The 24,387-nt window shown below is 45.7% G+C and overlaps 10 non-coding genes across 10 annotated transcripts; all 10 read right to left on the bottom strand.

Annotated features, from left to right (window-relative positions):
- Positions 1 to 267: 267 nt before the first annotated feature.
- On the bottom strand, positions 268 to 341 carry trnai-aau (transfer RNA isoleucine (anticodon AAU)). Its single transcript has one exon. It is a non-coding gene; the product is annotated as a tRNA-Ile (tRNA).
- Positions 342 to 4,486: 4,145 nt separating this feature from the next.
- On the bottom strand, positions 4,487 to 4,560 carry trnai-aau (transfer RNA isoleucine (anticodon AAU)). The gene has a single exon. It is a non-coding gene; the product is annotated as a tRNA-Ile (tRNA).
- A 2,038-nt stretch (positions 4,561 to 6,598) lies between these two features.
- On the bottom strand, positions 6,599 to 6,672 carry trnai-aau (transfer RNA isoleucine (anticodon AAU)). The gene has a single exon. It is a non-coding gene; the product is annotated as a tRNA-Ile (tRNA).
- A 4,120-nt stretch (positions 6,673 to 10,792) lies between these two features.
- Positions 10,793 to 10,866, bottom strand: trnai-aau (transfer RNA isoleucine (anticodon AAU)). Its single transcript has one exon. It is a non-coding gene; the product is annotated as a tRNA-Ile (tRNA).
- Positions 10,867 to 12,884: 2,018 nt separating this feature from the next.
- Positions 12,885 to 12,958, bottom strand: trnai-aau (transfer RNA isoleucine (anticodon AAU)). Its single transcript has one exon. It is a non-coding gene; the product is annotated as a tRNA-Ile (tRNA).
- Positions 12,959 to 14,999: 2,041 nt separating this feature from the next.
- On the bottom strand, positions 15,000 to 15,073 carry trnai-aau (transfer RNA isoleucine (anticodon AAU)). Its single transcript has one exon. It is a non-coding gene; the product is annotated as a tRNA-Ile (tRNA).
- A 2,040-nt stretch (positions 15,074 to 17,113) lies between these two features.
- trnai-aau (transfer RNA isoleucine (anticodon AAU)) lies at positions 17,114 to 17,187 on the bottom strand. Its single transcript has one exon. It is a non-coding gene; the product is annotated as a tRNA-Ile (tRNA).
- Positions 17,188 to 19,225: 2,038 nt separating this feature from the next.
- trnai-aau (transfer RNA isoleucine (anticodon AAU)) lies at positions 19,226 to 19,299 on the bottom strand. Its single transcript has one exon. It is a non-coding gene; the product is annotated as a tRNA-Ile (tRNA).
- Positions 19,300 to 21,317: 2,018 nt separating this feature from the next.
- trnai-aau (transfer RNA isoleucine (anticodon AAU)) lies at positions 21,318 to 21,391 on the bottom strand. Its single transcript has one exon. It is a non-coding gene; the product is annotated as a tRNA-Ile (tRNA).
- Positions 21,392 to 23,432: 2,041 nt separating this feature from the next.
- Positions 23,433 to 23,506, bottom strand: trnai-aau (transfer RNA isoleucine (anticodon AAU)). The gene has a single exon. It is a non-coding gene; the product is annotated as a tRNA-Ile (tRNA).
- Positions 23,507 to 24,387: the final 881 nt, after the last annotated feature.

Below are 24,387 nucleotides of genomic sequence, written 5' to 3' on the forward strand. Positions count from 1 at the left end.
GAAAATAACACGAACGAATCTTTGATTGAATTGAAGCCTGAACTCTGGTTCCCCTCCGAGACTGTGCCAGGTCTGCCTTTTTCCTGCACATATTTCATGTTGTGCATTTGTTGGCGAAATTTGCTGCCGACAACACCAACGAGTCATCACCTGTACGGCGATCAAGTCGTGCGTCTATCGCCGTCAAATGTTTTATGGCGCAGGTGGCGCTTCCGGCTTTGTAGAGCACGTGGCTTGGAAACACAGCAACCACACAAGCGCGGCATGTGGTCAGTGTGGGGATCGAACCCACGACCTTGGCGTTATTAGCACCACGCTCTAACCAGCTGAGCTAACCGACCAACGCTGGCGGCTTGGCGAAAGCAAATGCCTATATTGCCGGTGCCCACAACCACGGCTGCTCTGCATTTTCTGCTTCTCATCGATCGCACGATAGTCTGAAGTATTTCCTTTCGTTGCAAAGCTTTTCAACATAAAAAAACATTTACTTTTCCGAACGCGCATACTCGAGTTAACCATTTGCTCTGATATCTAAAATTAAGCACAATGTCCGGACGCATGCAATTTCAATCGCAACGCCACCAGCTCAGCTGCAGCTTCTCACGTTGACAAATTTCGTCTGGAGAACCGTACCTTCAAGGATCGCTCACTGTTCTTCTGGATACTCACAGACCTTTCGAGTCAGGGTTATGTGCTGCTGATTAACTGCTACGAACCTTATCCCAAATGCATTGGAATTGTAATCTATCAGTGAGGTTCTTTCTGCTCCCGAACGACGCAGTTGCTTTGGTGTCAGCAACAGCTCAGAAGTCAATTGCACGTTTTGCTCAATGACTCATGTTGCTTATGCAATCTTCGTTTGACAGCAAGTTATCAGGCCTTCCTGCAGAGTTTGTCAGCGACAGGTCAGCTGCTAAAACGATTGCTTCAGACAGCATGCTACACCCTACATTTGAAAATGGAAAAGGTGCAAACGTTTACAGGCTGAACACTCGCTCACTATTTCGCCTGGCGCGTCAGAGGCTGGGAGCTGATCTTACGGAGGTTTTTCAATCATGAGGGGGATGAATCGGGTAAATAGACAAGTTCCTTTCGCTCAGGTGGGGCAGTTCAGAACTAGAGGGTATAAATCTGGTGTGGGAGGGTGAGAATTCGAAAGGCAGTGAGGGGCAACGGCTGCACGCAGAGGGTGGTGCGTTTCTGGAATAACTTACCAGACCAGCTGGTGATGGATGGTATAATTCCAATACTGTTAAGGAATCTGGGCGTGTACTTGAATCGGAAGGGTTGAGAGAGAAATGGGTCAAGTGCATGCAATCGCGGCTGGATGAGTTGAGGATATCTGTTCGGAATGGACGAGTGCGACCGAAGACTGTGTTTTCAGTGCTGTCCACATCTATTGGCTCTATGATAGTGCAGGTGAAATGATAAAAAAGATGAATAAAAAAAAGAAGTAAAATTGTCTGAAGTTGTTGAATTCAAACAACTTCAGGTAATTTTATTTCAATTATTTTATTTATCTTTTTTAGTTGTGTTTTTTTTTTCACTGTTCTGTACCTCTTATTTCTTGACTGTCTCTCTTTCTCTCGCTCCCCACTCTCTCAATACCTTTTTCCTCTCCTCTTCCCGCTTTGCTACCCTTCTCCCCTGTTTTCCATTTTGTCTCTGCTTCACCCATCCCTCACATATTTTGTCACATAGCGCTGGCTTGAGCCTGGGTCATTCACGCCTCTTAATCTCCCTTTAATCTCTCCATGCACTGTCATTATCACCTTTGCATCTGGAGCCTTGACTCACCTTCTCTCAGCGTGGTGGAAATAGCTCCATAATACTCCCCCTTTGTTTTTATCTTTATCTTTAATCAGTTAGACTCGAAACGTCAGCTCTTTTCTCTCCTTGCAGATGGTGCCAGACCTGCTGAGATTTTCCAGCATTTTCTCTTTTGGTTTCAGATTCCAGCATCCGCAGTAATTTGCTTTTATTAATGGCTCTGTGATATTGCTGGTGATATGATAACTCCAGTGTCGATGCATGAGAGGTGAGCAAGCGAACGAATTGCCTCTGGAAGTCGTGTGACGAGTATTAACAGAGATCCAGGAAAATAACACGAACGAATCTTTGATTGAATTGAAGCCTGAACTCTGGTTCCCCTCCGAGACTGTGCCAGGTCTGCCTTTTCCCTGCACATACTTCATGTTTTGCATTTGTTGGCGAAAACAACTGAGACTGGTGGTTTTGCTGCCGACAACATCCACCAGTCATCACTTGTACGCCGTGCGTCTATCCCTGTCAAATGTTTTATTGCGCAGGTGGCGCTTCCGGCGTTGTGGAGCACGTCGCTGGGAAACACAGCAACCACACAAGCGCTGCATGTGGTCAGCGCGGGGATCGAACCCACGACCTTGGCGTTATTCGCACCACGCTCTAACCAGCTGAGCTAACCGACCAACGCTGGCAGTTGGGCGAAAGCAAATGCCTATATTGCCGGTGCCCACAACCACGGCTGCTCTGCATTTTCTGCTTCTCATCGATCGCACGATAGTCTGAAGTATTTCCTTTCGTTGCAAAGCTTTTCAACATAAAAAAACATTTACTTTTCCGAACGCGCATACTCGAGTTAACCATTTGCTCTGATATCTAAAATTAAGCACAATGTCCGGACGCATGCAATTTCAATCGCAACGCCACCAGCTCAGCTGCAGCTTCTCACGTTGACAAATTTCGTCTGGAGAACCGTACCTTCAAGGATCGCTCACTGTTCTTCTGGATACTCACAGACCTTTGGAGTCAGGGTTATGTGCTGCTGATTAACTGCTACGAACCTTATGCCAAATGCATTGGAATTGTAATCTATCAGTGAGGTTCTTTCTGCTCCCGAACGACGCAGTTGCTTTGGTGTCAGCAACAGCTCAGAAGTCAATTGCACGTTTTGCTCAATGACTCATGTTGCTTATGCAATCTTCGTTTGACAGCAAGTTATCAGGCCTTCCTGCAGAGTTTGTCAGCGACAGGTCAGCTGCTAAAACGATTGCTTCAGACAGCATGCTACACCCTACATTTGAAAATGGAAAAGGTGCAAACGTTTACAGGCTGAACACTCGCTCACTATTTCGCCTGGCGCGTCAGAGGCTGGGAGCTGAGCTTACAGAGGTTTTTCAATCATGAGGGGGATGAATCGGGTAAATAGACAAGTTCCTTTCGCTCAGGTGGGGCAGTTCAGAACGAGAGGGTATAAATCTGGTGTGGGAGGGTGCGAATTCGAAAGGCAGTGAGGGGCAACGGCTGCACGCAGAGGGTGGTGCGTTTCTGGAATAACTTACCAGACCAGCTGGTGATGGATGGTATAATTCCAATACTGTTAAGGAATCTGGACGTGTACTTGAATCGGAAGGGTTGAGAGAGAAATGGGTCAAGTGCATGCAATCGCGGCTGGATGAGTTGAGGATATCTGTTCGGAATGGACGAGTGCGACCGAAGACTGTGTTTTCAGTGCTGTCCACATCTATTGGCTCTATGATAGTGCAGGTGAAATGATAAAAAAGATGAATAAAAAAAAGAAGTAAAATTGTCTGAAGTTGTTGAATTCAAACAACTTCAGGTAATTTTATTTCAATTATTTTATTTATCTTTTTTAGTTGTGTTTTTTTTCACTGTTCTGTACCTCTTATTTCTTGACTGTCTCTCTTTCTCTCGCTCCCCACTCTCTCAATACCTTTTTCCTCTCCTCTTCCCGCTTTGCTACCCTTCTCCCCTGTTTTCCATTTTGTCTCTGCTTCACCCATCCCTCACATATTTTGTCACATAGCGCTGGCTTGAGCCTGGGTCATTCACGCCTCTTAATCTCCCTTTAATCTCTCCATGCACTGTCATTATCACCTTTGCATCTGGAGCCTTGACTCACCTTCTCTCAGCGTGGTGGAAATAGCTCCATAATACTCCCCCTTTGTTTATATCTTTATCTTTAATCAGTTAGACTCGAAACGTCAGCTCTTTTCTCTCCTTGCAGATGGTGCCAGACCTGCTGAGATTTTCCAGCATTTTCTCTTTTGGTTTCAGATTCCAGCATCCGCAGTAATTTGCTTTTATTAATGGCTCTGTGATATTGCTGGTGATATGATAACTCCAGTGTCGATGCATGAGAGGTGAGCAAGCGAACGAATTGCCTCTGGAAGTCGTGTGACGTGTATTAACAGAGATCCAGGAAAATAACACGAACGAATCTTTGATTGAATTGAAGCCTGAACTCTGGTTCCCCTCCGAGACTGTGCCAGGTCTGCCTTTTTCCTGCACATATTTCATGTTTTGCATTTGTTGGCGAAAACAACTGAGACTGGTTGTTTTGCTGCCGACAACATCCACCAGTCATCACCTGTACGGCGATCAAGTCGTGCGTTTATCCCTGTCAAATGTTTTATTGCGCAGGTGGCGCGCCCGGCTTTGTGGAGCACGTCGCTTGGAAACACAGCAACCACACAAGCGCTGCGTGTGGTCAGTGTGGGGATCGAACCCACGACCTTGGCGTTATTAGCACCACGCTCTAACCAGCTGAGCTAACCGACCAACGCTGGCGGCTGGGCGAAAGCAAATGCCTATATTGCCGGTGCCCACAACCACGGCTGCTCTGCATTTTCTGCTTCTCATCGATCGCACGATAGTCTGAAGTATTTCCTTTCGTTGCAAAGCTTTTCAACATAAAAAAACATTTACTTTTCCGAACGCGCATACTCGAGTTAACCATTTGCTCTGATATCTAAAATTAAGCACAATGTCCGGACGCATGCAATTTCAATCGCAACGCCACCAGCTCAGCTGCAGCTTCTCACGTTGACAAATTTCGTCTGGAGAACCGTACCTTCAAGGATCGCTCACTGTTCTTCTGGATACTCACAGACCTTTGGAGTCAGGGTTATGTGCTGCTGATTAACTGCTACGAACCTTATGCCAAATGCATTGGAATTGTAATCTATCAGTGAGGTTCTTTCTGCTCCCGAACGACGCAGTTGCTTTGGTGTCAGCAACAGCTCAGAAGTCAATTGCACGTTTTGCTCAATGACTCATGTTGCTTATGCAATCTTCGTTTGACAGCAAGTTATCAGACCTTCCTGCAGAGTTTGTCAGCGACAGGTCAGCTGCTAAAACGATTGCTTCAGACAGCATGCTACACCCTACATTTGAAAATGGAAAAGGTGCAAACGTTTACAGGCTGAACACTCGCTCACTATTTCGCATGGCGCGTCAGAGGCTGGGAGCTGATCTCACGGAGGTTTTTCAATCATGAGGGGGATGAATCGGGTAAATAGACAAGTTCCTTTCGCTCAGGTGGGGCAGTTCAGAACTAGAGGGTATAAATCTGGTGGGGGAGGGTGAGAATTCGAAAGGCAGTGAGGGGCAACGGCTGAACGCAGAGGGTGGTGCGTTTCTGGAATAACTTACCAGACCAGCTGGTGATGGATGGTATAATTCCAATACTGTGAAGGAATCTGGACGTGTACTTGAATCGGAAGGGTTGAGAGAGAAATGGGTCAAGTGCATGCAATCGCGGCTGGATGAGTGAGGATATCTGTTCGGAATGGACGAGTGCGACCGAAGACTGTGTTTTCAGTGCTGTCCACATCTATTGGCTCTATGATAGTGCAGGTGAAATGATAAAAAAGATGAATAAAAAAAAGAAGTAAAATTGTCTGAAGTTGTTGAATTCAAACAACTTCAGGTAATTTTATTTCAATTATTTTATTTATCTTTTTTAGTTGTGTTTTTTTTCACTGTTCTGTACCTCTTATTTCTTGACTGTCTCTCTTTCTCTCGCTCCCCACTCTCTCAATACCTTTTTCCTCTCCTCTTCCCGCTTTGCTACCCTTCTCCCCTGTTTTCCATTTTGTCTCTGCTTCACCCATCCCTCACATATTTTGTCACATAGCGCTGGCTTGAGCCTGGGTCATTCACGCCTCTTAATCTCCCTTTAATCTCTCCATGCACTGTCATTATCACCTTTGCATCTGGAGCCTTGACTCACCTTCTCTCAGCGTGGTGGAAATAGCTCCATAATACTCCCCCTTTGTTTATATCTTTATCTTTAATCAGTTAGACTCGAAACGTCAGCTCTTTTCTCTCCTTGCAGATGGTGCCAGACCTGCTGAGATTTTCCAGCATTTTCTCTTTTGGTTTCAGATTCCAGCATCCGCAGTAATTTGCTTTTATTAATGGCTCTGTGATATTGCTGGTGATATGATAACTCCAGTGTCGATGCATGAGAGGTGAGCAAGCGAACGAATTGCCTCTGGAAGTCGTGTGACGTGTATTAACAGAGATCCAGGAAAATAACACGAACGAATCTTTGATTGAATTGAAGCCTGAACTCTGGTTCCCCTCCGAGACTGTGCCAGGTCTGCCTTTTTCCTGCACATATTTCATGTTTTGCATTTGTTGGCGAAAACAACTGAGACTGGTTGTTTTGCTGCCGACAACATCCACCAGTCATCACCTGTACGGCGATCAAGTCGTGCGTTTATCCCTGTCAAATGTTTTATTGCGCAGGTGGCGCGTCCGGCTTTGTGGAGCACGTCGCTTGGAAACACAGCAACCACACAAGCGCTGCGTGTGGTCAGTGTGGGGATCGAACCCACGACCTTGGCGTTATTAGCACCACGCTCTAACCAGCTGAGCTAACCGACCAACGCTGGCGGCGTGGCGAAAGCAAATGCCTATATTGCCGGTGCCCACAACCACGGCTGCTCTGCATTTTCTGCTTCTCATCGATCGCACGATAGTCTGAAGTATTTCCTTTCGTTGCAAAGCTTTTCAACATAAAAAAACATTTACTTTTCCGAACGCGCATACTCGAGTTAACCATTTGCTCTGATATCTAAAATTAAGCACAATGTCCGGACGCATGCAATTTCAATCGCAACGCCACCAGCTCAGCTGCAGCTTCTCACGTTGACAAATTTCGTCTGGAGAACCGTACCTTCAAGGATCGCTCACTGTTCTTCTGGATACTCACAGACCTTTGGAGTCAGGGTTATGTGCTGCTGATTAACTGCTACGAACCTTATGCCAAATGCATTGGAATTGTAATCTATCAGTGAGGTTCTTTCTGCTCCCGAACGACGCAGTTGCTTTGGTGTCAGCAACAGCTCAGAAGTCAATTGCACGTTTTGCTCAATGACTCATGTTGCTTATGCAATCTTCGTTTGACAGCAAGTTATCAGACCTTCCTGCAGAGTTTGTCAGCGACAGGTCAGCTGCTAAAACGATTGCTTCAGACAGCATGCTACACCCTACATTTGAAAATGGAAAAGGTGCAAACGTTTACAGGCTGAACACTCGCTCACTATTTCGCATGGCGCGTCAGAGGCTGGGAGCTGATCTCACGGAGGTTTTTCAATCATGAGGGGGATGAATCGGGTAAATAGACAAGTTCCTTTCGCTCAGGTGGGGCAGTTCAGAACTAGAGGGTATAAATCTGGTGGGGGAGGGTGAGAATTCGAAAGGCAGTGAGGGGCAACGGCTGAACGCAGAGGGTGGTGCGTTTCTGGAATAACTTACCAGACCAGCTGGTGATGGATGGTATAATTCCAATACTGTGAAGGAATCTGGACGTGTACTTGAATCGGAAGGGTTGAGAGAGAAATGGGTCAAGTGCATGCAATCGCGGCTGGATGAGTGAGGATATCTGTTCGGAATGGACGAGTGCGACCGAAGACTGTGTTTTCAGTGCTGTCCACATCTAATGGCTCTATGATAGTGCAGTTGAAATGATAAAAAAGATGAATAAAAAAAAGAAGTAAAATTGTCTGAAGTTGTTGAATTCAAACAACTTCAGGTAATTTTATTTCAATTATTTTATTTATCTTTTATAGTTGTGTTTTTTTTTCACTGTTCTGTACCTCTTATTTCTTGACTGTCTCTCTTTCTCTCGCTCCCCACTCTCTCAATACCTTTTTCCTCTCCTCTTCCCGCTTTGCTACCCTTCTCCCCTGTTTTCCATTTTGTCTCTGCTTCACCCATCCCTCACATATTTTGTCACATAGCGCTGGCTTGAGCCTGGGTCATTCACGCCTCTTAATCTCCCTTTAATCTCTCCATGCACTGTCATTATCACCTTTGCATCTGGAGCCTTAACTCACCTTCTCTCAGCGTGGTGGAAATAGCTCCATAATACTCCCCCTTTGTTTTTATCTTTATCTTTAATCAGTTAGACTCGAAACGTCAGCTCTTTTCTCTCCTTGCAGATGGTGCCAGACCTGCTGAGATTTTCCAGCATTTTCTCTTTTGGTTTCAGATTCCAGCATCCGCAGTAATTTGCTTTTATTAATGGCTCTGTGATATTGCTGGTGATATGATAACTCCAGTGTCGATGCATGAGAGGTGAGCAAGCGAACGAATGGCCTCTGGAAGTCGTGTGACGAGTATTAACAGAGATCCAGGAAAATAACACGAACGAATCTTTGATTGAATTGAAGCCTGAACTCTGGTTCCCCTCCGAGACTGTGCCAGTTCTGCCTTTTTCCTGCACATATTTCATGTTTTGCATTTGTTGGCGAAAACAACTGAGACTGGTTGTTTTGCTGCCGACAACATCCACCAGTACGGCGATAAAGTCGTGCGTCTATCCCTGTCAAATGTTTTATTGCGCAGGTGGCGCTTCCGGCTTTGTGGAGCACGTCGCTTGGAAGCGCAGCAACCACACAAGCGCTGCATGGGGTCAGTGCGGCGTTATTAGCACCACGCTCTAACCAGCTGAGCTAACCGACCAACGCTGGTAGCTTGGCGAAAGCAAATGCCTATATTGCCGGTGCCCACAACCACGGCTGCTCTGCATTTTCTGCTTCTCATCGATCGCACGATAGTCTGAAGTATTTCCTTTCGTTGCAAAGCTTTTCAACATAAAAAAACATTTACTTTTCCGAACGCGCATACTCGAGTTAACCATTTGCTCTGATATCTAAAATTAAGCACAATGTCCGGACGCATGCAATTTCAATCGCAACGCCACCAGCTCAGCTGCAGCTTCTCACGTTGACAAATTTCGTCTGGAGAACCGTACCTTCAAGGATCGCTCACTGTTCTTCTGGATACTCACAGACCTTTGGAGTCAGGGTTATGTGCTGCGGATTAACTGCTACGAACCTTATGCCAAATGCATTGGAATTGTAATCTATCAGTGAGGTTCTTTCTGCTCCCGAACGACGCAGTTGCTTTGGTGTCAGCAACAGCTCAGAAGTCAATTGCACGTTTTGCTCAATGACTCATGTTGCTTATGCAATCTTCGTTTGACAGCAAGTTATCAGGCCTTCCTGCAGAGTTTGTCAGCGACAGGTCAGCTGCTAAAACGATTGCTTCAGACAGCATGCTACACCCTACATTTGAAAATGGAAAAGGTGCAAACGTTTACAGGCTGAACACTCGCTCACTATTTCGCCTGGCGCGTCAGAGGCTGGGAGCTGATCTTACGGAGGTTTTTCAATCATGAGGGGGATGAATCGGGTAAATAGACAAGTTCCTTTCGCTCAGGTGGGGCAGTTCAGAACTAGAGGGTATAAATCTGGTGTGGGAGGGTGAGAATTCGAAAGGCAGAGAGGGGCAACGGCTGCACGCAGAGGGTGGTGCGTTTCTGGAATAACTTACCAGACCAGCTGGTGATGGATGGTATAATTCCAATACTGTTAAGGAATCTGGACGTGTACTTGAATCGGAAGGGTTGAGAGAGAAATGGGTCAAGTGCATGCAATCGCGGCTGGATGAGTTGAGGATATCTGTTCGGAATGGACGAGTGCGACCGAAGACTGTGTTTTCAGTGCTGTCCACATCTATTGGCTCTATGATAGTGCAGGTGAAATGATAAAAAAGATGAATAAAAAAAAGAAGTAAAATTGTCTGAAGTTGTTGAATTCAAACAACTTCAGGTAATTTTATTTCAATTATTTTATTTATCTTTTTTAGTTGTGTTTTTTTTTCACTGTTCTGTACCTCTTATTTCTTGACTGTCTCTCTTTCTCTCGCTCCCCACTCTCTCAATACCTTTTTCCTCTCCTCTTCCCGCTTTGCTACCCTTCTCCCCTGTTTTCCATTTTGTCTCTGCTTCACCCATCCCTCACATATTTTGTCACAAAGCGCTGCCTTGAGCCTGGGTCATTCACGCCTCTTAATCTCCCTTTAATCTCTCCATGCACTGTCATTATCACCTTTGCATCTGGAGCCTTGACTCACCTTCTCTCAGCGTGGTGGAAATAGCTCCATAATACTCCCCCTTTGTTTTTATCTTTATCTTTAATCAGTTAGACTCGAAACGTCAGCTCTTTTCTCTCCTTGCAGATGGTGCCAGACCTGCTGAGATTTTCCAGCATTTTCTCTTTTGGTTTCAGATTCCAGCATCCGCAGTAATTTGCTTTTATTAATGGCTCTGTGATATTGCTGGTGATATGATAACTCCAGTGTCGATGCATGAGAGGTGAGCAAGCGAACGAATTGCCTCTGGAAGTCGTGTGACGAGTATTAACAGAGATCCAGGAAAATAACACGAACGAATCTTTGATTGAATTGAAGCCTGAACTCTGGTTCCCTTCCGAGACTGCCAGTTCTGCCTTTTTCTTGCACATATTTCATGTTTTGCATTTGTTGGCGAAAACAACTGAGACTGGTTGTTTTGCTGCCGACAACATCCACCAGTCATCACCTGTACGGCGATCAAGTCGTGCGTCTATCCCTGTCAAATGTTTTATTGCGCAGGTGGCGCTTCCGGCTTTGTGGAGCACGTCGCTTGGAAACACAGCAACCACACAAGCGCTGCGTGTGGTCAGTGTGGGGATCGAACCCACGACCTTGGCGTTATTAGCACCACGCTCTAACCAGCTGAGCTAACCGACCAACGCTGGCGGCTTGGCGAAAGCAAATGCCTATATTGCCGGTGCCCACAACCACGGCTGCTCTGCATTTTCTGCTTCTCATCGATCGCACGATAGTCTGAAGTATTTCCTTTCGTTGCAAAGCTTTTCAACATAAAAAAACATTTACTTTTCCGAACGCGCATACTCGAGTTAACCATTTGCTCTGATATCTAAAATTAAGCACAATGTCCGGACGCACGCAATTTCAATCGCAACGCCACCAGCTCAGCTGCAGCTTCTCACGTTGACAAATTTCGTCTGGAGAACCGTACCTTCAAGGATCGCTCACTGTTCTTCTGGATACTCACAGACCTTTGGAGTCAGGGTTATGTGCTGCTGATTAACTGCTACGAACCTTATGCCAAATGCATTGGAATTGTAATCTATCAGTGAGGTTCTTTCTGCTCCCGAACGACGCAGTTGCTTTGGTGTCAGCAACAGCTCAGAAGTCAATTGCACGTTTTGCTCAATGACTCATGTTGCTTATGCAATCTTCGTTTGACAGCAAGTTATCAGGCCTTCCTGCAGAGTTTTTCAGCGACAGGTCAGCTGCTAAAACGATTGCTTCAGACAGCATGCTACACCCTACATTTGAAAATGGAAAAGGTGCAAACGTTTACAGGCTGAACACTCGCTCACTATTTCGCCTGGCGCGTCAGAGGCTGGGAGCTGATCTTACGGAGGTTTTTCAATCATGAGGGGGATGAATCGGGTAAATAGACAAGTTCCTTTCGCTCAGGTGGGGCATTTCAGAACTAGAGGGTATAAATCTGGTGTGGGAGGGTGAGAATTCGAAAGGCAGTGAGGGGCAACGGCTGCACGCAGAGGGTGGTGCGTTTCTGGAATAACTTACCAGACCAGCTGGTGATGGATGGTATAATTCCAATACTGTTAAGGAATCTGGGCGTGTACTTGAATAGGAAGGGTTGAGAGAGAAATGGGTCAAGTGCATGCAATCGCGGCTGGATGAGTTGAGGATATCTGTTCGGAATGGACGAGTGCGACCGAAGACTGTGTTTTCAGTGCTGTCCACATCTAATGGCTCTATGATAGTGCAGGTGAAATGATAAAAAAGATGAATAAAAAAAAGAAGTAGAATTGTCTGAAGTTGTTGAATTCAAACAACTTCAGGTAATTTTATTTCAATTATTTTATTTATCTTTTTTAGTTGTGTTTTTTTTTTCACTGTTCTGTACCTCTTATTTCTTGACTGTCTCTCTTTCTCTCGCTCCCCACTCTCTCAATACCTTTTTCCTCTCCTCTTCCCGCTTTGCTACCCTTCTCCCCTGTTTTCCATTTTGTCTCTGCTTCACCCATCCCTCACATATTTTGTCACATAGCGCTGGCTTGAGCCTGGGTCATTCACGCCTCTTAATCTCCCTTTAATCTCTCCATGCACTGTCATTATCACCTTTGCATCTGGAGCCTTGACTCACCTTCTCTCAGCGTGGTGGAAATAGCTCCATAATACTCCCCTTTGTTTTTATCTTTATCTTTAATCAGTTAGACTCGAAACGTCAGCTCTTTTCTCTCCTTGCAGATGGTGCCAGACCTGCTGAGATTTTCCAGCATTTTCTCTTTTGGTTTCAGATTCCAGCATTCTCAGTAATTTGCTTTTATTAATGGCTCTGTGATATTGCTGGTGATATGATAACTCCAGTGTCGATGCATGAGAGGTGAGCAAGCGAACGAATTGCCTCTGGAAGTCGTGTGACGAGTATTAACAGAGATCCAGGAAAATAACACGAACGAATCTTTGATTGAATTGAAGCCTGAACTCTGGTCCCCTCCGAGACTGTGCCAGGTCTGCGTTTTTCCTGCGCATATTTCATGTTCTGCATTTGTTGGCGAAAACAACTGAGACTGGTTGTTTTGCTGCCGACAACATCCACCAGTACGGCGATAAAGTCGTGCGTCTATCCCTGTCAAATGTTTTATTGCGCAGGTGGCGCTTCCGGCTTTGTGGAGCACGTCGCTTGGAAACACAGCAACCAGTGTTGGTCAGTGAGGGGATCGAACCCACGACCTTGGCGTTATTAGCACCACGCTCTAACCAGCTGAGCTAACCGACCAACGCTGGCGGCTTGGCGAAAGCAAATGCCTATATTGCCGGTGCCCACAACCACGGCTGCTCTGCATTTTCTGCTTCTCATCGATCGCACGATAGTCTGAAGTATTTCCTTTCGTTGCAAAGCTTTTCAACATAAAAAAACATTTACTTTTCCGAACGCGCATACTCGAGTTAACCATTTGCTCTGATATCTAAAATTAAGCACAATGTCCGGACGCATGCAATCTCAATCGCAACGCCACCAGCTCAGCTGCAGCTTCTCACGTTGACAAATTTCGTCTGGAGAACCGTACCTTCAAGGATCGCTCACTGTTCTTCTGGATACTCACAGACCTTTGGAGTCAGGGTTATGTGCTGCTGATTAACTGCTACGAACCTTATGCCAAATGCATTGGAATTGTAATCTATCAGTGAGGTTCTTTCTGCTCCCGAACGACGCAGTTGCTTTGGTGTCAGCAACAGCTCAGAAGTCAATTGCACGTTTTGCTCAATGACTCATGTTGCTTATGCAATCTTCGTTTGACAGCAAGTTATCAGGCCTTCCTGCAGAGTTTGTCAGCGACAGGTCAGCTGCTAAAACGATTGCTTCAGACAGCATGCTACACCCTACATTTGAAAATGGAAAAGGTGCAAACGTTTACAGGCTGAACACTCGCTCACTATTTCGCCTGGCGCGTCAGAGGCTGGGAGCTGATCTTACGGAGGTTTTTCAATCATGAGGGGGATGAATCGGGTAAATAGACAAGTTCCTTTCGCTCAGGTGGTGCAGTTCAGAACTAGAGGGTATAAATCTGGTGTGGGAGGGTGAGAATTCGAAAGGCAGTGAGGGGCAACGGCTGCACGCAGAGGGTGGTGCGTTTCTGGAATAACTTACCAGACCAGCTGGTGATGGATGGTATAATTCCAATACTGTTAAGGAATCTGGGCGTGTACTTGAATAGGAAGGGTTGAGAGAGAAATGGGTCAAGTGCATGCAATCGCGGCTGGATGAGTTGAGGATATCTGTTCGGAATGGACGAGTGCGACCGAAGACTGTGTTTTCAGTGCTGTCCACATCTAATGGCTCTATGATAGTGCAGGTGAAATGATAAAAAAGATGAATAAAAAAAAGAAGTAGAATTGTCTGAAGTTGTTGAATTCAAACAACTTCAGGTAATTTTTTTTCAATTATTTTATTTATCTTTTTTAGTTGTGTTTTTTTTTTCACTGTTCTGTACCTCTTATTTCTTGACTGTCTCTCTTTCTCTCGCTCCCCACTCTCTCAATACCTTTTTGCTCTCCTCTTCCCGCTTTGCTACCCTTCTCCCCTGTTTTCCATTTTGTCTCTGCTTCACCCATCCCTCACATATTTTGTCACATAGCGCTGGCTTGAGCCTGGGTCATTCACGCCTCTTAATCTCCCTTTAATCTCTCCATGCACTGTCATTATCACCTTTGCATCTGGAGCCTTGACTCACCTTCTCTCAGCGTGGTGGAAATAGCTCCATAATACTCCCCCTTTGTTTTTATCTTTATCTTTAATCAGTTAGACTCGAAACGTCAGCTCTTTTCTCTCCTTGCAGATGGTGCCAGACCTGCTGAGATTTTCCAGCATTTTCTCTTTTGGTTTCAGATTCCAGCATCCGCAGTAATTTGCTTTTATTAATGGCTCTGTGATATTGCTGGTGATATGATAACTCCAGTGTCGATGCATGAGAGGTGAGCAAGCGAACGAATTGCCTCTGGAAGTCGTGTGACGAGTATTAACAGAGATCCAGGAAAATAACACGAACGAATCTTTGATTGAATGGAAGCATGAACTCTGGTTCCCCTCCGAGACTGTGCCAGGTCTGCCTTTTTCCTGCACATATTTCATGTTTTGCATTTGTTGGCGAAAACAACTGAGACTGGTTGTTTTGCTGCCGACAACATCCACCAGTCATCACTTGTACGGCGATCAAGTCGTGCGTCTATCCCTGTCAAATGTTTTATTGCGCAGGTGGCGCTTCCGGCTTTGTGTAGCACGTCGCTTGGAAACACAGCAACCACACAAGCGCTGCGTGTGGTCAGTGTGGGGATCGAACCCATGACCTTGGCGTTATTAGCACCACGCTCTAACCAGCTGAGCTAACCGACCAACGCTGGCGGCTCGGCGAAAGCGAATGCCTATATTGCCGGTGCCCACAACCACGGCTGCTCTGCATTTTCTGCTTCTCATCGATCGCACGATAGTCTGAAGTATTTCCTTTCGTTGCAAAGCTTTTCAACATAAAAAAACATTTACTTTTCCGAACGCGCATACTCGAGTTAACCATTTGCTCTGATATCTAAAATTAAGCACAATGTCCGGACGCATGCAATTTCAATCGCAACGCCACCAACTCAGCTGCAGCTTCTCACGTTGACAAATTTCGTCTGGAGAACCGTACCTTCAAGGATCGCTCACTGTTCTTCTGGATACTCACAGACCTTTGGAGTCAGGGTTATGTGCTGCTGATTAACTGCTACGAACCTTATGCCAAATGCATTGGAATTGTAATCTATCAGTGAGGTTCTTTCTGCTCCCGAACGACGCAGTTGCTTTGGTGTCAGCAACAGCTCAGAAGTCAATTGCACGTTTTGCTCAATGACTCATGTTGCTTATGCAATCTTCGTTTGACAGCAAGTTATCAGGACTTCCTGCAGAGTTTGTCAGCGACAGGTCAGCTGCTAAAACGATTGCTTCAGACAGCATGCTACACCCTACATTTGAAAATGGAAAAGGTGCAAACGTTTACAGGCTGAACACTCGCTCACTATTTCGCCTGGCGCGTCAGAGGCTGGGAGCTGACCTTACGGAGGTTTTTCAATCATGAGGGGGATGAATCGGGTAAATAGACAAGTTCCTTTCGCTCAGGTGGGGCATTTCAGAACTAGAGGGTATAAATCTGGTGTGGGAGGGTGAGAATTCGAAAGGCAGTGAGGGGCAACGGCTGCACGCAGAGGGTGGTGCGTTTCTGGAATAACTTACCAGACCAGCTGGTGATGGATGGTATAATTCCAATACTGTTAAGGAATCTGGGCGTGTACTTGAATAGGAAGGGTTGAGAGAGAAATGGGTCAAGTGCATGCAATCGCGGCTGGATGAGTTGAGGATATCTGTTCGGAATGGACGAGTGCGACCGAAGACTGTGTTTTCAGTGCTGTCCACATCTATTGGCTCTATGATAGTGCAGGTGAAATGATAAAAAAGATGAATAAAAAAAAGAAGTAAAATTGTCTGAAGTTGTTGAATTCAAACAACTTCAGGTAATTTTATTTCAATTATTTTATTTATCTTTTTTAGTTGTGTTTTTTTTTCACTGTTCTGTACCTCTTATTTCTTGACTGTCTCTCTTTCTCTCGCTCCCCACTCTCTCAATACCTTTTTGCTCTCCTCTTCCCGCTTTGCTACCCTTCTCCCCTGTTTTCCATTTTGTCTCTGCTTCACCCATCCCTCACATATTTTGTCACATAGCGCTGGCTTGAGCCTGGGTCATTCACGCCTCTTAATCTCCCTTTAATCTCTCCATGCACTGTCATTATCACCTTTGCATCTGGAGCCTTGACTCACCTTCTCTCAGCGTGGTGGAAATAGCTCCATAATACTCCCCCTTTGTTTTTATCTTTATCTTTAATCAGTTAGACTCGAAACGTCAGCTCTTTTCTCTCCTTGCAGATGGTGCCAGACCTGCTGAGATTTTCCAGCATTTTCTCTTTTGGTTTCAGATTCCAGCATCCTCAGTAATTTGCTTTTATTAATGGCTCTGTGATATTGCTGGTGATATGATAACTCCAGTGTCGATGCATGAGAGGTGAGCAAGCGAACGAATTGCCTCTGGAAGTCGTGTGACGAGTATTAACAGAGATCCAGGAAAATAACACGAACGAATCTTTGATTGAATGGAAGCATGAACTCTGGTTCCCCTCCGAGACTGTGCCAGGTCTGCCTTTTTCCTGCACATATTTCATGTTTTGCATTTGTTGGCGAAAACAACTGAGACTGGTTGTTTTGCTGCCGACAACATCCACCAGTCATCACTTGTACGGCGATCAAGTCGTGCGTCTATCCCTGTCAAATGTTTTATTGCGCAGGTGGCGCTTCCGGCTTTGTGGAGCACGTCGCTTGGAAACACAACAACCACACAAGCGCTGCGTGTGGTCAGTGTGGGGATCGAACCCACGACCTTGGCGTTATTAGCACCACGCTCTAACCAGCTGAGCTAACCGACCAACGCTGGCGGCTTGGCGAAAGCAAATGCCTATATTGCCGGTGCCCACAACCACGGCTGCTCTGCATTTTCTGCTTCTCATCGATCGCACGATAGTCTGAAGTATTTCCTTTCGTTGCAAAGCTTTTCAACATAAAAAAACATTTACTTTTCCGAACGCGCATACTCGAGTTAACCATTTGCTCTGATATCTAAAATTAAGCACAATGTCCGGACGCATGCAATTTCAATCGCAACGCCACCAGCTCAGCTGCAGCTTCTCACGTTGACAAATTTCGTCTGGAGAACCGTACCTTCAAGGATCGCTCACTGTTCTTCTGGATACTCACAGACCTTTGGAGTCAGGGTTATGTGCTGCTGATTAACTGCTACGAACCTTATGCCAAATGCATTGGAATTGTAATCTATCAGTGAGGTTCTTTCTGCTCCCGAACGACGCAGTTGCTTTGGTGTCAGCAACAGCTCAGAAGTCAATTGCACGTTTTGCTCAATGACTCATGTTGCTTATGCAATCTTCGTTTGACAGCAAGTTATCAGGCCTTCCTGCAGAGTTTGTCAGCGACAGGTCAGCTGCTAAAACGATTGCTTCAGACAGCATGCTACACCCTACATTTGAAAATGGAAAAGGTGCAAACGTTTACAGGCTGAACACTCGCTCACTATTTCGCCTGGCGCGTCAGAGGCTGGGAGCTGATCTTACGGAGGTTTTTCAATCATGAGGGGGATGAATCGGGTAAATAGACAAGTTCCTTTCGCTCAGGTGGGGCAGTTCAGAACTAGAGGGTATAAATCTGGTGTGGGAGGGTGAGAATTCGAAAGGCAGAGAGGGGCAACGGCTGCACGCAGAGGGTGGTGCGTTTCTGGAATAACTTACCAGACCAGCTGGTGATGGATGGTATAATTCCAATACTGTTAAGGAATCTGGACGTGTACTTGAATCGGAAGGGTTGAGAGAGAAATGGGTCAAGTGCATGCAATCGCGGCTGGATGAGTTGAGGATATCTGTTCGGAATGGACGAGTGCGACCGAAGACTGTGTTTTCAGTGCTGTCCACATCTATTGGCTCTATGATAGTGCAGGTGAAATGATAAAAAAGATGAATAAAAAAAAGAAGTAAAATTGTCTGAAGTTGTTGAATTCAAACAACTTCAGGTAATTTTATTTCAATTATTTTATTTATCTTTTTTAGTTGTGTTTTTTTTTCACTGTTCTGTACCTCTTATTTCTTGACTGTCTCTCTTTCTCTCGCTCCCCACTCTCTCAATACCTTTTTCCTCTCCTCTTCCCGCTTTGCTACCCTTCTCCCCTGTTTTCCATTTTGTCTCTGCTTCACCCATCCCTCACATATTTTGTCACAAAGCGCTGCCTTGAGCCTGGGTCATTCACGCCTCTTAATCTCCCTTTAATCTCTCCATGCACTGTCATTATCACCTTTGCATCTGGAGCCTTGACTCACCTTCTCTCAGCGTGGTGGAAATAGCTCCATAATACTCCCCCTTTGTTTTTATCTTTATCTTTAATCAGTTAGACTCGAAACGTCAGCTCTTTTCTCTCCTTGCAGATGGTGCCAGACCTGCTGAGATTTTCCAGCATTTTCTCTTTTGGTTTCAGATTCCAGCATCCGCAGTAATTTGCTTTTATTAATGGCTCTGTGATATTGCTGGTGATATGATAACTCCAGTGTCGATGCATGAGAGGTGAGCAAGCGAACGAATTGCCTCTGGAAGTCGTGTGACGAGTATTAACAGAGATCCAGGAAAATAACACGAACGAATCTTTGATTGAATTGAAGCCTGAACTCTGGTTCCCTTCCGAGACTGCCAGTTCTGCCTTTTTCTTGCACATATTTCATGTTTTGCATTTGTTGGCGAAAACAACTGAGACTGGTTGTTTTGCTGCCGACAACATCCACCAGTCATCACCTGTACGGCGATCAAGTCGTGCGTCTATCCCTGTCAAATGTTTTATTGCGCAGGTGGCGCTTCCGGCTTTGTGGAGCACGTCGCTTGGAAACACAGCAACCACACAAGCGCTGCGTGTGGTCAGTGTGGGGATCGAACCCACGACCTTGGCGTTATTAGCACCACGCTCTAACCAGCTGAGCTAACCGACCAACGCTGGCGGCTTGGCGAAAGCAAATGCCTATATTGCCGGTGCCCACAACCACGGCTGCTCTGCATTTTCTGCTTCTCATCGATCGCACGATAGTCTGAAGTATTTCCTTTCGTTGCAAAGCTTTTCAACATAAAAAAACATTTACTTTTCCGAACGCGCATACTCGAGTTAACCATTTGCTCTGATATCTAAAATTAAGCACAATGTCCGGACGCACGCAATTTCAATCGCAACGCCACCAGCTCAGCTGCAGCTTCTCACGTTGACAAATTTCGTCTGGAGAACCGTACCTTCAAGGATCGCTCACTGTTCTTCTGGATACTCACAGACCTTTGGAGTCAGGGTTATGTGCTGCTGATTAACTGCTACGAACCTTATGCCAAATGCATTGGAATTGTAATCTATCAGTGAGGTTCTTTCTGCTCCCGAACGACGCAGTTGCTTTGGTGTCAGCAACAGCTCAGAAGTCAATTGCACGTTTTGCTCAATGACTCATGTTGCTTATGCAATCTTCGTTTGACAGCAAGTTATCAGGCCTTCCTGCAGAGTTTTTCAGCGACAGGTCAGCTGCTAAAACGATTGCTTCAGACAGCATGCTACACCCTACATTTGAAAATGGAAAAGGTGCAAACGTTTACAGGCTGAACACTCGCTCACTATTTCGCCTGGCGCGTCAGAGGCTGGGAGCTGATCTTACGGAGGTTTTTCAATCATGAGGGGGATGAATCGGGTAAATAGACAAGTTCCTTTCGCTCAGGTGGGGCATTTCAGAACTAGAGGGTATAAATCTGGTGTGGGAGGGTGAGAATTCGAAAGGCAGTGAGGGGCAACGGCTGCACGCAGAGGGTGGTGCGTTTCTGGAATAACTTACCAGACCAGCTGGTGATGGATGGTATAATTCCAATACTGTTAAGGAATCTGGGCGTGTACTTGAATAGGAAGGGTTGAGAGAGAAATGGGTCAAGTGCATGCAATCGCGGCTGGATGAGTTGAGGATATCTGTTCGGAATGGACGAGTGCGACCGAAGACTGTGTTTTCAGTGCTGTCCACATCTAATGGCTCTATGATAGTGCAGGTGAAATGATAAAAAAGATGAATAAAAAAAAGAAGTAGAATTGTCTGAAGTTGTTGAATTCAAACAACTTCAGGTAATTTTATTTCAATTATTTTATTTATCTTTTTTAGTTGTGTTTTTTTTTTCACTGTTCTGTACCTCTTATTTCTTGACTGTCTCTCTTTCTCTCGCTCCCCACTCTCTCAATACCTTTTTCCTCTCCTCTTCCCGCTTTGCTACCCTTCTCCCCTGTTTTCCATTTTGTCTCTGCTTCACCCATCCCTCACATATTTTGTCACATAGCGCTGGCTTGAGCCTGGGTCATTCACGCCTCTTAATCTCCCTTTAATCTCTCCATGCACTGTCATTATCACCTTTGCATCTGGAGCCTTGACTCACCTTCTCTCAGCGTGGTGGAAATAGCTCCATAATACTCCCCTTTGTTTTTATCTTTATCTTTAATCAGTTAGACTCGAAACGTCAGCTCTTTTCTCTCCTTGCAGATGGTGCCAGACCTGCTGAGATTTTCCAGCATTTTCTCTTTTGGTTTCAGATTCCAGCATTCTCAGTAATTTGCTTTTATTAATGGCTCTGTGATATTGCTGGTGATATGATAACTCCAGTGTCGATGCATGAGAGGTGAGCAAGCGAACGAATTGCCTCTGGAAGTCGTGTGACGAGTATTAACAGAGATCCAGGAAAATAACACGAACGAATCTTTGATTGAATTGAAGCCTGAACTCTGGTCCCCTCCGAGACTGTGCCAGGTCTGCGTTTTTCCTGCGCATATTTCATGTTCTGCATTTGTTGGCGAAAACAACTGAGACTGGTTGTTTTGCTGCCGACAACATCCACCAGTACGGCGATAAAGTCGTGCGTCTATCCCTGTCAAATGTTTTATTGCGCAGGTGGCGCTTCCGGCTTTGTGGAGCACGTCGCTTGGAAACACAGCAACCAGTGTTGGTCAGTGAGGGGATCGAACCCACGACCTTGGCGTTATTAGCACCACGCTCTAACCAGCTGAGCTAACCGACCAACGCTGGCGGCTTGGCGAAAGCAAATGCCTATATTGCCGGTGCCCACAACCACGGCTGCTCTGCATTTTCTGCTTCTCATCGATCGCACGATAGTCTGAAGTATTTCCTTTCGTTGCAAAGCTTTTCAACATAAAAAAACATTTACTTTTCCGAACGCGCATACTCGAGTTAACCATTTGCTCTGATATCTAAAATTAAGCACAATGTCCGGACGCATGCAATCTCAATCGCAACGCCACCAGCTCAGCTGCAGCTTCTCACGTTGACAAATTTCGTCTGGAGAACCGTACCTTCAAGGATCGCTCACTGTTCTTCTGGATACTCACAGACCTTTGGAGTCAGGGTTATGTGCTGCTGATTAACTGCTACGAACCTTATGCCAAATGCATTGGAATTGTAATCTATCAGTGAGGTTCTTTCTGCTCCCGAACGACGCAGTTGCTTTGGTGTCAGCAACAGCTCAGAAGTCAATTGCACGTTTTGCTCAATGACTCATGTTGCTTATGCAATCTTCGTTTGACAGCAAGTTATCAGGCCTTCCTGCAGAGTTTGTCAGCGACAGGTCAGCTGCTAAAACGATTGCTTCAGACAGCATGCTACACCCTACATTTGAAAATGGAAAAGGTGCAAACGTTTACAGGCTGAACACTCGCTCACTATTTCGCCTGGCGCGTCAGAGGCTGGGAGCTGATCTTACGGAGGTTTTTCAATCATGAGGGGGATGAATCGGGTAAATAGACAAGTTCCTTTCGCTCAGGTGGTGCAGTTCAGAACTAGAGGGTATAAATCTGGTGTGGGAGGGTGAGAATTCGAAAGGCAGTGAGGGGCAACGGCTGCACGCAGAGGGTGGTGCGTTTCTGGAATAACTTACCAGACCAGCTGGTGATGGATGGTATAATTCCAATACTGTTAAGGAATCTGGGCGTGTACTTGAATAGGAAGGGTTGAGAGAGAAATGGGTCAAGTGCATGCAATCGCGGCTGGATGAGTTGAGGATATCTGTTCGGAATGGACGAGTGCGACCGAAGACTGTGTTTTCAGTGCTGTCCACATCTAATGGCTCTATGATAGTGCAGGTGAAATGATAAAAAAGATGAATAAAAAAAAGAAGTAGAATTGTCTGAAGTTGTTGAATTCAAACAACTTCAGGTAATTTTTTTTCAATTATTTTATTTATCTTTTTTAGTTGTGTTTTTTTTTTCACTGTTCTGTACCTCTTATTTCTTGACTGTCTCTCTTTCTCTCGCTCCCCACTCTCTCAATACCTTTTTGCTCTCCTCTTCCCGCTTTGCTACCCTTCTCCCCTGTTTTCCATTTTGTCTCTGCTTCACCCATCCCTCACATATTTTGTCACATAGCGCTGGCTTGAGCCTGGGTCATTCACGCCTCTTAATCTCCCTTTAATCTCTCCATGCACTGTCATTATCACCTTTGCATCTGGAGCCTTGACTCACCTTCTCTCAGCGTGGTGGAAATAGCTCCATAATACTCCCCCTTTGTTTTTATCTTTATCTTTAATCAGTTAGACTCGAAACGTCAGCTCTTTTCTCTCCTTGCAGATGGTGCCAGACCTGCTGAGATTTTCCAGCATTTTCTCTTTTGGTTTCAGATTCCAGCATCCGCAGTAATTTGCTTTTATTAATGGCTCTGTGATATTGCTGGTGATATGATAACTCCAGTGTCGATGCATGAGAGGTGAGCAAGCGAACGAATTGCCTCTGGAAGTCGTGTGACGAGTATTAACAGAGATCCAGGAAAATAACACGAACGAATCTTTGATTGAATGGAAGCATGAACTCTGGTTCCCCTCCGAGACTGTGCCAGGTCTGCCTTTTTCCTGCACATATTTCATGTTTTGCATTTGTTGGCGAAAACAACTGAGACTGGTTGTTTTGCTGCCGACAACATCCACCAGTCATCACTTGTACGGCGATCAAGTCGTGCGTCTATCCCTGTCAAATGTTTTATTGCGCAGGTGGCGCTTCCGGCTTTGTGTAGCACGTCGCTTGGAAACACAGCAACCACACAAGCGCTGCGTGTGGTCAGTGTGGGGATCGAACCCATGACCTTGGCGTTATTAGCACCACGCTCTAACCAGCTGAGCTAACCGACCAACGCTGGCGGCTCGGCGAAAGCGAATGCCTATATTGCCGGTGCCCACAACCACGGCTGCTCTGCATTTTCTGCTTCTCATCGATCGCACGATAGTCTGAAGTATTTCCTTTCGTTGCAAAGCTTTTCAACATAAAAAAACATTTACTTTTCCGAACGCGCATACTCGAGTTAACCATTTGCTCTGATATCTAAAATTAAGCACAATGTCCGGACGCATGCAATTTCAATCGCAACGCCACCAACTCAGCTGCAGCTTCTCACGTTGACAAATTTCGTCTGGAGAACCGTACCTTCAAGGATCGCTCACTGTTCTTCTGGATACTCACAGACCTTTGGAGTCAGGGTTATGTGCTGCTGATTAACTGCTACGAACCTTATGCCAAATGCATTGGAATTGTAATCTATCAGTGAGGTTCTTTCTGCTCCCGAACGACGCAGTTGCTTTGGTGTCAGCAACAGCTCAGAAGTCAATTGCACGTTTTGCTCAATGACTCATGTTGCTTATGCAATCTTCGTTTGACAGCAAGTTATCAGGACTTCCTGCAGAGTTTGTCAGCGACAGGTCAGCTGCTAAAACGATTGCTTCAGACAGCATGCTACACCCTACATTTGAAAATGGAAAAGGTGCAAACGTTTACAGGCTGAACACTCGCTCACTATTTCGCCTGGCGCGTCAGAGGCTGGGAGCTGACCTTACGGAGGTTTTTCAATCATGAGGGGGATGAATCGGGTAAATAGACAAGTTCCTTTCGCTCAGGTGGGGCATTTCAGAACTAGAGGGTATAAATCTGGTGTGGGAGGGTGAGAATTCGAAAGGCAGTGAGGGGCAACGGCTGCACGCAGAGGGTGGTGCGTTTCTGGAATAACTTACCAGACCAG

The sequence above is a fragment of the Chiloscyllium punctatum genome, chromosome 1 (genome assembly GCF_047496795.1).
Source record: "Chiloscyllium punctatum isolate Juve2018m chromosome 1, sChiPun1.3, whole genome shotgun sequence".
NCBI classification, from domain to species: Eukaryota; Metazoa; Chordata; class Chondrichthyes; order Orectolobiformes; family Hemiscylliidae; genus Chiloscyllium; species Chiloscyllium punctatum.